This window comes from Thunnus thynnus, chromosome 12 (genome assembly GCF_963924715.1).
Source record: "Thunnus thynnus chromosome 12, fThuThy2.1, whole genome shotgun sequence".
Classification (NCBI taxonomy): domain Eukaryota; kingdom Metazoa; phylum Chordata; class Actinopteri; order Scombriformes; family Scombridae; genus Thunnus; species Thunnus thynnus.
In genome coordinates this window covers 2,004,310-2,021,762 of record NC_089528.1, presented here as the reverse complement: position 1 = coordinate 2,021,762, position 17,453 = coordinate 2,004,310, and the positions used below count along the sequence as shown (strand labels likewise).

The window sequence follows — 17,453 nt, the reverse complement described above, 5'->3', positions numbered from 1 at the left end:
TACAAGCACTGTCATGGTCTGACATGCTTCAGCCAGTAAGGATACATCATCTTCCTATTTTCCCAGCATCAACACGCTTAAACTCTCCAGAAAAAAATTATACCATGGTCACTCCCCTGATCAGCACATCTCAGCCTCTGTACTTTGACTTCCTCTCCTGTCTGCACTTTTACTACTCAAGATGTAAATCTTTCAAATGCTTATTTGCTGTCTTTCTGTGAGTGAGATATCTGTCTCATGTCTGTTTAGTAGTACAGAGCTGGAGTCAGGAAGTAGTTAGCCTAGCTTAGCATAAAGACTGGTAGCACTGGGAAACTAGCCTGCCTCCCTCTAAAGTTCTAAACTAAACCAACCAAAGCTCACTAATTAACACATTTTATCTTTACACAAACAAAAATGTAAAATTAACAATTTGTGGTTTTAGGGGGTTACATCAGGGAATTTGCAAACAACAGCCAGGTACAGTAACAGTTGCATTTAGGCTACATGTCATATTACTCGAGTCCAACTTGTTAATATCGTTTGCATCAATATCAAAGTTGTAATTATGATTGTATCTATGATAATAATAACACAGAAGAGCCTGAAAACACAAAGTCTATTGTTCAATACAATAACTAATCCTAAATTTAACAGATATAGTAACACATGCAAGTTTAAAACATGGTCTGTAAGCATTTCTACCAATCATCCCATATGACATGAAAGCGGCATGTGCACAGCATCCTGGAGTCTTGTCATCACAGTGAGGTTGTCAGGTTTGGTATCATCATGTCTGTATAGAGACCAAAGCTAAAACTGGTACTCACCAACTGTATCTGGCAAACTCTGCTGCAGCTGCAGGATACACTGTTGTTATTTAAGAAATTGTCCCTACATGTAACTTCCCCTAACCACAACTTGTTTTTTTTACCTCTCTCTTGCCTCTCTTTTGCCAAGACTGACATAATATCACCTTATAAAGTCAATATGGCTAACATGTTAGCAAACAATTTCCACCTCCAGCAAACAGAGAGAAACATTATTATTCATTTGGAGTCATGTTTGTGTTGACCTGATGAAATCTAATATTCACTCTCCTTTTAGCTATCATTTGGTCTCCACCAACCCCTGAAAAAAATATGAGTAATATATAATATAAATATATATGGGCCAGTAGTGTACAAAACCAAAACTATGAGCTGAAAGAGGATAAACTGCAGAGGTGGTGATAATTCTCAGTGGGTTTGTCACTATGATTGACCCCATTGTTAGTATATAATATTGACTGGTGCAGCTTTTAAAAACATAACAAATAGCATGCATAAATGCTAATTTTTCTGATATGGTGCAATGGCTCCTCTTAAAATTGTTCTTTATCACAGTACATGTTGACTTGTCACATCAGTAAACACAAAGGTGTAATCAATAGGACTAATGATGGCTACATTCCATTTAGGTGTCCCAATGCAGGTCCTGATATTGTCCATGTTGGTTCACAAGTAAAGCTTATTGGCACGATAAAGACCTCATTAATGTTACTGGTTACACATGTGCTTTTCCTGGTAGGCCCAGGCCTCCGAAATTTATTGTGTAGGCAAGCAATGTCCGTATCATATACTTTTTAAGTATAATTACATACTCTGGTATGTTTCAGTCTTTTTTCCAGTGTGAAATCAAAAACACAATTAGAATTAGTGTATAGTGTGCAGTGAGGACACAGTGTTTCAAAATTATCCATTGCAGAGTACTATTTTAAATAGTATAAAATTTTTAATGGTTTGGCCTCCTCCACTACGTGACTTTGTGTACACTCGCTCAGTAAGTTCTATTAGATCCTCCAGAATATCCTCTATAAAAGATTGTACTATACCATTTCGTCGCACTGCAATAGGGCAGGCAGCTTTCTCTGTGAAAACCACAACTCAGTGGAATGTCCTACCTGATGACATGAAGAACTGCAGTTCCATCAGTATGTTCAAAACCAAATTAAAAAATCTGCTAAAAACTATTCAGCTTTGTAACCACTGACTTTAAATTTCATCTCATGGTCTTATGGACGCAAATAATCTTGCTTTTAACTTGACAAGCTTACAATATTAATTTCTAGTTGACATTGTGGGCGTATGTGCTATGCTATTGTGTGTAGCTTTGTATTTTGTATTATGTGTCCTGTGTGTTTTTTGCTTTGTACTGTTCATTATTGTGCTGTTATATGTTTTAATTGTGACCTGCCAAAGGGACTGCAGGTGAAAATTAGCTATAAGCTAACTCTGGTACAGTACATCAAATGGTAACATTTATGTTTAACACTGTACATGGTCCCACTAATTACATAAATGAATACATTTTATTGACTGTGCATGAGCATTACATCACAAACTGGCCAATTGAAATTGTGTGACCTCACACAGTCATAGTTTTCTCTTAAATATCACCTTCCTTAAATGTATTCTTTCTCCAGTGTATGGAGGCATCACATACATTTACACATTCCTCATCCACTATTATAAAAACATTTCGAAAATTAGGCTAACTTTCATTTCTTTAAGTAAAAAGCACATCTCCCCACCTCTGTCCTTCAATCAGAGGCCAAACAGAGTAGACAGGACGCGGTGATCTACTGCTGAGTCTGACACTGACTATTGATTGAGAGGCAGCTAGTGAAAGAGCCCTGGCCAGGTGTATTGATCTGTCTCTGAGCCATTGTCAGAGCTCATCATCCAGTCTAATGATAAAGCTCTGAATGGAAATGCTTCCTGACCTTGAGCACAAACATCTAAACAATACACCAAGCAAGAGGATGCTCTTCACACGTTAAATGTCAGATCTTTAACACACACATAGAGGTTTCATTTTACAACACTGGCTTGCATGTAGAACTCTTATCCAGACAGAAAAACATCACATTTAGTCAGCTCAAAACAGTAGGTTGACATATTACAGTTGTTTAAATATTGCTTTTTTGTTGTGCTACACTAACTCTTCTATTCTGTCAGATGTGTTGTCTGTTGCTGACAGATATTCAACACTAGAGGGGAGCATAGCTCTGAGACAATAACAGTAGGAGCCCCACTACTTGACAGACACTTTCCCTCAAATATAATGTATTGGAGCCAGCGCTGTATATCTCTGCCTCTTGATTCATTTTGTGTTGAAAATGCCATGACAAACTTTTTACATTTGCAGTGAGTTAACCCACTGGCTTCACTAGGACCTGCTGTCCATTCACACAAACATGTAAAATACTTCTATTCAATTTAACACCTCAGTCACATGGTAAAGAATTGTATTTCTTATAAGGTGTGGACTCAGGTAGCAGAATTACATGCACACACCCTCAGCTGAAGTCACCTTCACCTGGTCATATCATGAAAATATAGTAACATGTTGTTTCACAGGTCTGTGATTTCCTGATAATTTCCTTGAAGATTCTCACTGAATAAATGTTTCCAAAAACATGTATTGTGAACAGCTATTACATTCTGACATTTGACAAGTATACCATATGTTATTCACACAACTACCCTACTGTCAATGATTTCAGCACATACACATAATTTTTTCTTTACAATGTTAACAACATGAGAAACTGAGATATAAGTTATGTATATATGAACTGATATATTATTGGGATTTTGTGGCCTAGTGGCCATTTCTTTAAAAATATCCTGAACATTTTACGCAAACTACTTACATAATTTGGTAGTAATTATAGGGGAAATAGAGACATATTTTATTTACAGTTACTATTGAATAGATGCTCCACTGAAACTAAAAAAATAATATGCATTCATTATTCATTTATTACTGCAAACTTTATGCTCCATATACTATATGTCAAGTTGTATACTTACCTACAGACACATTTTGCATGTTCAGCTGACCTGCTGTGCTCTGACTAAATGACTCTCGAGGTTACACTAGCAATTAATTGGAATTAATTAAATGGAACTGTACCAAATGAACACTGTCTGTTTAACTTATAATTAGTACCAAATTACATTCTTTCCAGGAAACTGGAAAGAAATGGAAATTATTAGGAAATTATGGACCCATAAAATAAAGCTTTCCTCCACTTTTTACTTTTGTCAGCTGTGAGTAGCTACTGTATTTTCTTGTGCATTACATTTTGGGACAAAAGTGCCCATTTACAGCACATTCAAAAATCAAGATTAGAAAGTATATTTGTACTAAAAAAATCCTGTTTAGATGTATGTTGGGACAGAGATTTATTCTTCCTCTTAATGGTGTCACCATGTTTCCAGTTCTCAGCTATTACTTTGGTGAGCACAATGGTTTAATAACTGATAGAAATTATGAACAATACTACAAAGATATGTTTTCCAAATTTTAATGAACCAGAATGATCCTTTATAGGACGGGCTCACAAATTTTTATCTTTTGTTCCCATATGAAGATTGACGTGTGTTTTTCTTGCTGTAATCATTCCTCCATTTCATGCTGACTATTAGAACAAAATGCACTTTCAGTGGAAGGGACAGTATCCACAGTTCTTGTTTTAAAAGAATATATGTTTAAAAGTTGATGTGAAGCTTATATTCAGCTTCAGCAGTCTGAGTTAGTCATATCAAGTGGATATCTGACACATTTACAGTCTTTTTAGCATCAAATTCCCTCTTTGTGTTTCCTCGGACAGTGTTTCCCTGTTGAGCTGCGGTGGAAGTATAGTAACAAAAAGAGGGACTCTGGTACTAAAAAGGCTTATGTTGAAAGATATCTACTTGATTTGACTCATTTGGATGCTGAAGCTTCATATTAGCTTCAGATAAACTTTTAAATACATTTTTACACAGAAGGAGGACTGTGGATTTTGTCCCCCATCACTTACATTGTAAGTGCATTATGAAGGGATCTTCTAATGGTCAGTATGAACAGGAGGAATGATTTTGGCAAGAACAAATAATTTCAGTGTTCATTTGGGCTCCTGACTGTTGTTTTAAGACAGACTTGAAAAATTGTGAACCCGTCCTTTAAGTCTTTTTAGTCTGGCAGCCTCTCTCTAGAGGCTCTAATGTTCATTATACCACACAATATAAAGGTGCCAGTGGTGTGGCTAAAAGTGTAAATGACTGACGGTGGTGCTACAGAAGATGGGCTTAAATATGCAAGTTGCCTATTAGATGATAGGATACAGTGTCTTGTGTGCAGAGTTGCAATTTTGTCCTGAGGTTGGCACAAAAGGAAAAGCTTCGAGAGAAAATGGAAAAGTTCACCCTGTGGGGAGCGTAAATGTGTTTTCAAATTTCATGACAATAACCTGATGATGGTGCCAGAGGAAAGGTCAGGGAGGTCACTATTGTTCGGATTCATCCATGAATATCCACAGTCAATTTCATGGCAATCTGGCCTTTAGAAAACCTCGTCTTGAGCCAGCGATTGCATCCAGGTCATTAAGGTTGAATGTAAGTGTATCCTCCCATCTGCCTGTCTGGCCCCAGCTCTGCACATGCCAACTACTTCTTGTCTATAATCATATCTCCATCCAATCCTTTCCTCCCGAGGGGTGTGGTGGGGAAGGGATGGGAAGGGAGGCGGGGAGGAACACATTTGCATTTCACAAAATACCACAAAATTTTGGGAAGCCAGGTGAATTTAAGGGGTTTAAGAGGGAAGGTAGGAATGTCAAAAGAGCTTCACATTACACTCTCACTCTCTCTCTCTCTCTCTCTGCCTGTGTGTGTGTCTGTGTGTCTGTGTGTGTGTGTGTTTTATCCCAGCCTTTGTCTGATGGTTTTGTTAGCCGTCTCATTGAAGTGCCCTTCATATGCCTCTCTAAGCAAACATACAGACACACATACACATACACACTACAAACATTCAGAGACCTGCTGTGGTCCTAGGAGACACCCAGAGAGTAGCAGCTGCTCTGTCTACACACACACACACACACACACACACACTGCTCTGCCATGCTTGTTTGCCATTTGTAAGGGTTGGTAAACAGTGATACGCCTCCCTTCACACAACTGGTATTGTGTGATATGAGCCTCAAGGATTTAATTATTCAGTTTTTTTATTGGGGCTGGTGGTGGTGGCGGAGGTAAAAATGGGCCCAAGGATGGACAGATGGATGGATAGGTGTATGACATATTCTGCTTTGGGGACTTTTTGCAAAAAAATTACTGTAGAGCTGTCTGAGTGACAGTCAGACAAGGATGGTAAACAATTTTCTTGACATTTGGCACATTATTTAAAGGAAGCTGTTGACAGTCATTGATATGAATATATATCAATGACTGCCAACAATGATTATCATTTCTCTCATATTCTGCTTTTCTACCTCTCTCTCACATTTCTGCTCCCTATATTCTGTGATCTTTAAATATCATTGCGATCATGTCATGCTGTATTCCAGACCTACCATTGTCTGACCTACCATCTCCCCATCACCATTGTGAGATTCAGGATGTTCAGGATGCTTCAACTGAAAGGCTGTGCTTACACCACCACTGTCTTCATGGGCCTATGTGTAATGAAGAAGCCACATCCTCCCATGCAGGCCTCCGTCTTGCCAGGTTATGGCTTGGATGTAGGTCTGACATATGTTTTGTTTACATCAACCAATATTTCAAGTACAGCACTTCAGAGAACTTATAGTTTTGTTGCCATTACACGCATAAGATCATATCTTAAACAACTCACTCGCATTTAAATTAAATGGTTGGTTCAACCAAATTATAAAAAAACAAAACAAATCAAAGTCATTCCAATATTTTCAGATTTATAGGTCATAGGTTTGACATATCTGCCACAGAAACTTATGTCAACCCAAAAACAATGGAGGTGGATGAAGTTTCCCATCAGCACTAGCCAGTAACACACATGACAATCCCACACTGGCTGCCTTATCTTTCCCCTCGTCCAACAGTACTTTCTACTGCCAAAGTAGAGTACAAACAAGTACTTTTCTCAGGTCTCTTTAACCTTCTCCAGTTATTATTTGAATAATGTCAAAATGTTTTTTTCACTTTTCTCACGTATTTCACATTTTGGTAAATATACTGTGCACATCGGTACATCTTTACAAATCTCCATATCTTTAAACAGTCTTATATAAAATGTTTTTAAAATCATTGTGTTCTATTTTCATGTCTTGCTCTTAATGATTCTTCCTTCTTCAGTGGGTTTTATTGGTGTTCATTAGGACACAGTTATACTGCTGTAACCATTACTTCCTTCAGTGATTCATAAAATCTTGCTTTCTGTTCTTTCTGCTCTACTTGACATGTTTCCAGTGTTAAAGTTTCCTATTTTCTTATTTTTTCAGAGACAGACGTATAAGGGATAATCAACAATGAGCTGTGTAGTATCAAAAATAATGCATGACATGGGTTATTACTGAGTGTTATTGTTTTTTATATAACTGAATGACTTAAATAATCTTATGAATAATGAATATAAATAATAAGTATTGTTGAGCTGACAGTTCTTGACCTTAGAAATGGTGGTTTGAGAAAATACTCATAACTCAGGAGCCACTTACATTTTATGGAGCTTTCAACCAGTCTTCATCAGTTGTCATGGAGATGGCTCAGGTTGAATCATTAACTGAGTAGCAGAAAAAGCTTGTGACTGCACCTTGAGTTCAGATTATTTTGTCAAAATAAGTATCACTTATTAATATACGGGGGCAATAAACTTTGCTAACACTATCATTTTCAATCTTGTAAACATGATTTTTTCTCCAACAAGTGGCCCAGTAACAGCTGAAAGCAGAATGGAAACTGGGAAAAGGGTGAGGGAAAACTGTAGAAATAATCTAATCTAATCCTCGCTGTTTCCAGTACTTTGTGGCTTTGTCTTCTGCTTTTGTCTATTGTGTCCTCTCTGTATCTGTCTCCTTCTATCACACACACACACGAACACAGATGTACAGTATGGTATAGCTGTTATCATGAAAAGATTTGCATAAGCATCAAACACCTGCAGGACTGAAAGCAAACTGATGACTGTGACAGAATAGTGTCCTCAGGCCATATGCAGCATGCTGCATCTTCACACACACACACACACACACACACACACACAGGACTCAGTGAAATGTTCCAGTGTTGAGATGAAGGCGTGTGGCGGATTATTACGACAGGCGGTGAATGAAGATGTTGGGCTGCTCAGCCATGGTACAGCTTCTCCTGCTGACAGCAACACACACCAGACACACTCAGCAGACTGCAGCACTCAGACTGGAATGCCTTGGATAGAGTGTGTAGAATGTGCAGAGCAGAATGTGGAATTTTAGATGGATAGACGGATGAATGGATGGATAAAGAGATAGGTAGATACACACATACATACATACATACATACATACCCATACACACACCTGGAAACCTGGTATGTGCAGAGACTGTTTTTACTGGTATCTTCAAATAGTCTGCAGACAAGGCTCAATTAACAGTAAAGTCACAGAATAAAAGGGAGAAATAATCCTTGAACTAGTAGTGCTTCTAGTTTCAGTAGGCTAACTGATGGAGAGACATGGACCTAGACTGGTCCCATGCCAGGAAGTGATGCCAGTGACACTGACTGAGAGCCAGAAGGTCCACAGATGTCCCTTAACCTTTCTGCACTCAGTCTGATCTCAGCATTAGAAGTACTGTTCAAAAGACTGATAGCAACACCACTTTCAATGAAACATGTGTGACATGATATTTTGTGCAAATTATTCATATTTTGGTACTTTACACTTTCCTTTCTATAATATTGTTAGAGAGGTGTGTGTTTAGGCTTTTAGTCTCCACCTGCTGAATGCTTTGGAAACAGCATTCAAACACTAAATATAATACAACAGCATGTGAACAAGGAACTCTACAAATGTCCGATGAAAGCAGGACAACATTCATGAAAAACACGTACTGATCAGCTTTGGAACATCCTGCTTTCTGTGCTTCTTTGCTGTAATCCGTTTTATTAAATTCCAGTCAGGAGGATCAAAACCAACTAAATATCACTGGGGCTGATTTGAAATGTCATGCTGTAGGTTCTGACAACAGGAACGGTGCCAAGTCATCTAGTGTTTAATCCCATGGACTAACATGGAGGAGGCGAGCTGAGGACCGGGTTAATTGGTATTTTGTGGAAAACAAACACTTCCAGCATCACTGAGGACGCACTGTAAACAAAAGAATAAGAGCATGTTAAAACCAACAAACAACAGAACTGTGGATGTCACTTTGCTGTGATAAAACCAAGGTGGAATAGTTTCCAACAGGATTCAAACAACACCTGAACTACAGAAAGTGTCACATGGTACAGGGACATCAGAAGATTTCATAGCTGAACACGTTTACAGAATTACAGAATCCACATTTTGCTGTTCTCCACATGCAAACAAACATAACTACAACAATTATCCCATGCAGGAAGATTTACTGTCACAACAGCAAAGAGGAAGTACAAAAAAGATGCATGATAGAGATTAGAGGAGTAACAGCCTAAATAACAGTTCACCCTCTGGCAGCCACATTGAAGGTCTTTCAGCTCCAGTATCGATGCAGGCTGTGAATAGTTTCTGAACATAAAGGATGTTCCTAAATCTGACAGTGATCTTTACCAAAGCACACTTACTGTGTTTTATATATTTCTTTTTTCATTCGATCAGTATTTGGCCTTACAGATCACATACTCTTTATATTACTGCCCAAAATGATCCATAGCAATTGTAAACAGGCCTGAGCTAGGTTATCCATTACAGAAAGTAAGTCTATTTTTACTGACTTTATTGTTAAATGATAATGCAGGTGGAAAATACAGACTTGTGGTGAGTTCATATGCTGATGAAATCTGAGAAATGAGCTGTGCATGAATGTTCTTACTACTCACTCACTAATAACTGAGCTTTCAAGCACAGTATATAATAGGAGGGTTCCAGGAGTTAAACTATCGTGATGGGCATCGGTCAGGATGCGTATGAAGGAGACCATGAAAACTTGAATTCACTCTCAAGATATTTGTTTAATAATGTGGATTGTAGACGTGTATGGGGAAAAGCAAGGGGGGAAAAAGACACACATGGGTCTATATCTGAAAGAAAAGAAACACAAGATTAAATGAACACAGAAAATTATTCTGTCTTTAAAAAGGAAATATTGTTTCAACAAAACTAAGGATAAATCATGGTGCAAAAATAAACTTCTTACCAATTCTGCTGCCCCGTGTAGAAGTGAAAGGATGAATGAGAGTGTTTAAATAGGACTAGAGTGCACAGGTGAAATGAATCAAGATAATGAAGTGTGAACCAACCAACCAATTAGTGAGAAAGAAAAGGGACGGCAGGAAGTCAGGTGATGGAAAAGGAAGTGGAAAAAATAATGCAAAATTAGTGAATCTTTACAACACACAGATACATAGCTCACAATTTAGGTCACAATGACCAAAATGTGAACTTTTGACATGTGTTGACAAATGAGAGTTGAGGTGAAATGAGAATCGGCCGCTAAACAGTGTTGAGCTCTGTTGTTATGGCCATGAACCTTTCCCATTTTTTTATTAAATAACTGAAATAATAGTGGGATGCTCCTAAGTGTAAAACCCTATGAACCAGAAGCCCACCTTTCCCAAAATCAAGTCTATTTAAAAAAAAAGTACAGTATGCATACCACAAACAACTTGAGTGTGCTGTTGATGTATACTATTTTCCACAATGTATTACACAAAGGAAATGGATAAGCTGCTCAAATCTGGAAAAAAAGAAAACTAATTATGGATGGTGGTTAAAGAGCCACTTGGGAATCTCAAACAAAAACAAAAAAATCTCTGGATTTTTTTTTCTCCTTTGCTTTCTCTTTGTGAAGTTAATTTGGCAGCAGCATTTAAAGTTACTGTTTGATTGATGTCTATCTGTTCATGTATTGCAACTTTAGTACAAAATTATAAGGAATATATGTATTTTAACTGCAAAACAGAGTACTATGACTATTGGCATATAGTACATACTGCGGACAATATGAATCAGTGGGTAGCTGTGGCATCTGCATAGAAAAACAAAGAACTAGTGCAAGTTGTTTGTATGATTCTTATAAAGAAAATAAAAAGAGGAGGGGGCCCAGGGTAAGGCTTTGTGGTACCCAACTGGAAATGGGCAATGATCAGTAAGGTACACCGGGGTTGAGGTGCCTACTAAGCCAACAAATGAAGATCTGCATCATTAATAACATAGTCTTATAAAGGTCTTTTCCAGCTCCAGTAAAATATACAAGACACAAAGCATGCTGTGTTTGCTGATGTTCCAAATTTAACCTTAATCAACTCTCAAACATTTAATGGTAGATGGAAAACCCTCAAGTGCGTGTAATAAAAACCTGGCATTGGATCAAACCTGACAGGCAATCTTCTTTAACGCTGTGAATCCCAAATTACAGCCCTGCTACTGAACGTCAGGGTTAATTCCCTCACACAGTGTAATGAAATGATTCCACATGACACCTCCAATTGGCGCCTTTGGAGCTCTGCCCACCAGAGGAGCTCCCTGTCACACAGGCTTTAAAATAGACATGAAATGGAAATGAAATTGGCAGGGCCGAATTCACTCGAAATTCACACGTTTTTGTTGTAAAAATCCCTGCAGCTCTATGATCTTTTGTTATTAATTGTTAATGTGTTGGTGATTGAAAAATAGACATTTGACCCTCCCCCTCCCTCCCCAAAAAAAAAACTATAAGATAAAATGTTCTCCTTTTTATGTCTGAAAACAATTTATCATATTCTCATACTTTTATCAAAAAACAACATAATTGTAATATGGAAGTAATATGTAATTGGAGGCTGAGACAGTATATCCAGTAGCTTGCAAGCTGTCATGTTTATGTGGCAAACAATCTGCCATATCCCTGCTCCCCCTCTCTCCATGATACCCCACACCATCCCCCAAAAATCATCCAAATACCCTCCCTCTTCCTGACACCCCTCTCTCCTCAGCTCCCTCCCTCCCACACATCACCCTGTGTCTTTTGTGTTCAGAGCCATCAGACAGATAATGTCACAGGCAGCCAGCCTCATTGGCTCTCTACCTGTGGTTAGATCAAATTAATTTACAAGTGCATGATTTTTTCTCTCTGTTATTGCTGATGCTGATGTTTTCCAATTCTGCTTAAAACTCTACAGAGTGAATTTCTTTGAAAATGCCAGTGACCAGTGCTAGTGTCCCGTCACAGAGATGCAAATAACATATTAAATATAAGTACAATCTTTCCCTAATCTTAATCAAGTATTTTATTTGCCTTTAACCATAGTCTATTTGTCATAACCTAGATTGTTGCCTAACCTGAACCATCATGTAGTTTACATATGCAGGAGGACTTCTAAAATGTTGATGTTGGATGTCAAAATAAAAATGTCGAGAACAGAATTTGGGGTTTTGCCGAATCGTCCAATATTGACAGTGTTGTGGTGATCAACTATATAAACCCTGTCTCATGAAAATAATGCTAATAAATGTCTTTTTTTTGCCTTTTGAATGTACAGTAATAGCTGCCTGGATTACCAGTATGTTAACTGGCAAAATTTCTTACAGTTCAGGAAGTGCTACATTCTTTTACCACAAAGGGGCGAGGTCAGGGTGTGTGGTGTATGTACAAAGGCAGGACTTTGAGGTGTTGTTCTTTCACGAGCCACAGTGCTCTTTGACACAGATTCTCCATGTATGTGGAACTCTATGGGAGGGTGATGGTGATGGAGGGTGCTGTCTAACACATCACTTCAAAATCTGCCATAGTTGTTCATTTGGGTTGAGATCTGGTGACTGGGAAGGCTATAACATATGATTAACATCATTTTATGGTCAACAAACCACTCAGTGAGTCCCGTGACCTGTATTTAAACCCTGCTGTATGTTTCTGCGCTTATTTATTCAGGGTTTTCCTTTCAACTGTGTTAGGGACTGAACAGCAAGGCACAGGACGCTGGGTTTTGTAGTTTCAAAAGGTGCTTTTTTATTTACCCAAAAAGAACATAGCAATTGTGATTAATAACTGAATAGGGTCCTAAAAGAGATCATCAGAACAGACCTCAAACTTGCATAACTTGACTAACCTCAACAGAGACAAAACTGACCTCACTAATGACACATGAGGGGAACATACAGTACCAGTCTGGGAAGCATTGATGTGGGCTCTAATCTGAGGTGCTATTAATTGACAATTTATGTCTGTCACTTAGAAATTATGTTAATATACAACGATGCTGCAACAGCAAATACACTTTACTAGAAATGTAACGCTGTTGAATTACGATCTATAGCATCAGAGGCATCTTGTACATTCCCCATCCACCCTGACCTCCTCCCTCAAACTTCAAAGCCATATATAAATGTAGCCTTATTCATTCAAAAAAAAAGAAAAGAAAAAAACCATTACCTGAGAACATAATCCAGGCAGCAATATGTTTATCAACACAAAATAATTGGAAAATAGTTTAGATGTATATGAAGATAATTTCTAGGAGACAGGGTTGCCTCTGCAGCAGAGGGAACTCTAGGTCTTTGTGAAGCAGAGATGTTCTACAGTTTTCATCTACAGGGCCTGACTCTGGCCTCCAAGCTCTCATACAAGACATGTTTTAGGTTCATAGTGCCAGGCTGGAAGATAAGGTGGTAACCTTAGATGGGTAACAACAGCTGCCCGTATTGTTTTCCAATTAGAGTTCATTCTGACACAAAGTGCCCTTTGCTTCTCCCCTTCCTGGTGGCATGACCTGAGCAATTCTATAAGAAGTGATTGTTTTCAATTGAAGTTTTTGGTGCGACTGTATCCATGTGTTCACTGTGCCAAAGGCTTCTCTGACATCAGATATTTGTTCTCAATAAACTTCATATATTCAAGTACGCATCAGCTGGAGCCTGTGGAGTCTCTTCAACAGTTATTCAACAAGTACAAGATTTTCCCTATCACTTTCCTGAGTCGCTCCTCATGAGAGCCAGTTTCATCATAGCCTTTGATGGTTTTTGTGACTGCACTTGAAGAAACTTTCAAAGTTCTTGAAATTTTCCGGATTGACAAGGCAAACAGTGGCAACTTTGAGGAATCTAAAATATGAAATATATTTTGGTTTGTAGTAAACATCTTTTTGTTTACTACATAAGTCCATGTGTTATTTTATAGTTTTGATGTCTTCAGTGTTGTTCTACAGTGTAGACAATAGTAAAAAATAAAGAAAAACCCTTGAATGAATAAGTGTGTTCAAACTTTTTGTCACAATTCCTGCCCCAGTCCTGTGTCTCCTACCTGTTGCCACTTCCCCAGTGGCTCTCTCCCTCTCTCTCCCTGTGTGTCTGTTATTGTATGAGTAGAGACAGGTGTGCTGGAGTCAGAGCAGACCCCCACCAGCTGTACCCCATTTCATAATCAAGACCTCTACTTATACTCAGCCTTGCCAGCTCATAGCCTCTGCACCAATCTGTCTACACTTCAAGCCACTTCTCCTGCATTTGTCCTGTTATCTTGCCTGTTTTCCTGGGTCCTGCTTCAGAAGCGGGTTTAGTGAAAACTCTGAGTTTGTTCACCCTGAGTTGAGGGAAACTCTGGGTTTTCAATTTCAGAAAGAGAGTTAACTTAAACTTGGGGTCAGTTACCACAGTAACTGACTCTGTGAAGCTAACCTGCTCGCTGGCAGGTTTTCTTCAACAAACCTTGAGTTTCTGTTTGTCTCCCTCTGACAGAGCCAGACTCGCTGTTTCATTTCCTCATGCATTCAGTTCGTATCAAAGCACATTCATTAGCAGAGGTTTACTATCTGTCAGAATCTAAATCCTGGTTGGATATTAGTTTAGTTACTCAGGACTTTCTAAAGTTACTGCTTTTATGTGCATCAGTCATTTCTTTGAACAGCGTTTTTTTTCTCTGACATTCAGATATTACACAGCGTGAATTCATCCTCAGCTCAGAATAAAACCTCTGCATGTCCTTCTGTGAACTCTGTGCACAAGACAGCTGTCAGTTTGTTAGCGCAGCTCCTGTGCTGAAATCTTTGTTGCAAATAATGTGTAATCTCAGTTTAAATTTAAACAATCGGTATGAAGATTCCACTTTATCATCATTAATGAAATGTAAGTTTGCTAAATGATGAATTAATGGACAACACCGAATAAAACTTTATTGTTTTAACTTATTGACACTTTACCCGCTTTGACACAGGCTCTTTTTTTTAAAGATAAAAGATGTGCAACGTCCGCACACACATGCATTCATATCTCTACGTCCACTTGATTAAAATGGAGATTCTGCCTTTTATTTACCTGTTGCCATGGTGACTCGTAGTATCGGGGCTCCATTGATGATGGCTTTTTTTCTTGCACGCGCTTAACTCAGAGTGAACATACTCAGAGTTGATTGAACTGACTGATCAGCTGTTCTGAAACCGAAAACTGAGTTTCCCATCTTGAGGTTCATCAACTCAGAGTTCAGGGTTAGACTCAGAGTTTGCTGAACCTGCTTTCTGAAGCAGGCCCCTGGTCTAACCCTGTCTTCTGTTCTCTGCAGTCACATCTGCTCTGGCTCCAGTCCCTATCACCTGTCCCTTGTCTCATCAGCCCTGCTTCCCTGCCTGGGATGTCCTACCAGCTCCTACCAGCCCAAGTCTCAGCCCCAGGTTTCCAGCTAGCAGTCCTAGCTTCCCAATACCTGCATCCCATTTCCCCTCCTTGCAATAAATACCTTGTCCAATCATGTCCCTGTCTCCTCACCTCTGCCCCAACATAACACTTTTGACTGGTACTATATATACTGGCAGGTCAAACCATTTAACAAAAACGAGGGGTGGACAAAACACAATAACTAAATTAATGACAAACACTACATAGACAGTTTGTGTCTAACTCAATATTAATATCTAACCACAATAATTGTAAATTATATTTACAAATTTAACTGCAAAATAAACAAACACAAACAAAAGGCTCTCTCCCTCCCAGATCCTGCTTGCTGTTGTAGGAGGTTGGTATAGTCCAGGCCCCAGGTGCAGGTATATAAGAGTAATTAAAGCATCAGCCAATCTTTCACATGATGAAGGCCAGACATCCCCTGGATCAACCACGGTAACTCAAAGATCACCCTTTATAAACCATTATATTATTTTATTACTTTGTGTGATTGACAATTATTTGAAAGTCACATTCAATTTACTAAGGTAAGTTGAATGTGACTTTCAACATTCAACATTCAACTTATTAAGGTAAGTTGACTCAAAGTTTGAATCAACCACCTCCTGTTTTGTTTTTGGTTTTATTTTTGTGTGCTGTGAGTTTGATTCCACAGAAATATCTTGGCCTTACAGAAACCAGAAATATTTATCTTTTCAAGAGGAAGCTCTTATCTGTTGGTGACTTTGCATCACACGCTGACAATTAGAGAGTAGGGATGTGCAGAGAGCCCAGTATTTGTATTTGTATCTATATTTGTTGAGGCAGTAAAATTAAAAATCCTGTTTTTGTTTTTATTATGCTTTTAATTTTAGAAAATTAAAGTGTTACAATAAGTGTTCATGAATAAACTATCTTACAGAGGTCCCCACACTGGGTCTCGAACTGGAGTCTCAACAGGTTATGGAGAGTCCCTTGGGAGCACTTCACTTGTGTCAGTAGCTCAGCTTTATCTCTGGGGAACACCCCCAACTCCAGGAGTGATGTCCAAATAAGGAAATGTGCATCATGTAGCAGGTGGATGTGACTCCCCTCGTTGAGACCTGCTGATAGACGTAACAGCGGAGCAGAGGAGAGACACTGAGATAGTGATGTAACCGACCTGCAAGCTGGTATTTGACATGGGGTTTTTATTCTTCCAAAAACCAAATAATTTTTAAGATATTAATATATAGAATAAATATCAATAATACATATTTGTAAAAAACACACTATTTGTGCTTTTTCAAATAACGTATTCATATTCAGGCACACCCCTATTAGAGAGCATCACTGACCACAAAGCTGTCAAACTTCATTGCTTTGATCGTTTTAGTACATGCCTGTCTCAATAAAACAGCACATCACTGTATTTTTACAATTACCATACTACTGTGTGTGTGTGTGTAGAATAATTCCCTCATATCATTCCCATAATTATTTCGATCTTAGCATGATTGTAGAAAACGGGGTCTTTGATATATAGGTATATGATATTTTTCTAATGATAAATCTATTTATCAAGGTAAAACAAATGCTGTCAAGACTGCATGGAATTCGGAAACTGGTTTATGTGGTTCTCTGCATGTGACTTTTTAATTTAGTACTAAAAATGGTAATAATTGGTGAACTTTGCGTTAAGGATGGTTTCACAATTTTCAAGTCTGTCTTAAAACAACAGTCAGCCAAATTAGTCAAATCAAGTAGATATCTTTCAACTTTAGTCTTTTTAGTGCCAAAGTCCCTCTTTTTGTTATTATACTTCCACCACAGCTCAACAGGGAAACACTGTCCGAGGAAACACAAAGAGGGAATTTTATGCTAAAAAGACTGTAAATGT

General features: G+C 38.3%; 1 long non-coding RNA gene across 1 annotated transcript; it reads right to left on the bottom strand.

The window, feature by feature from the left end:
• Positions 1 to 8,882: 8,882 nt before the first annotated feature.
• On the bottom strand, positions 8,883 to 10,333 carry LOC137193371 (uncharacterized). The gene is made up of 3 exons (XR_010930791.1): positions 10,143 to 10,333; positions 9,826 to 10,026; positions 8,883 to 9,115 (listed from the first exon to the last, which is right to left on the bottom strand). It is a non-coding gene; the product is annotated as an uncharacterized lncRNA (long non-coding RNA).
• Between the last annotated feature and the right edge of the window lie 7,120 nt (positions 10,334 to 17,453).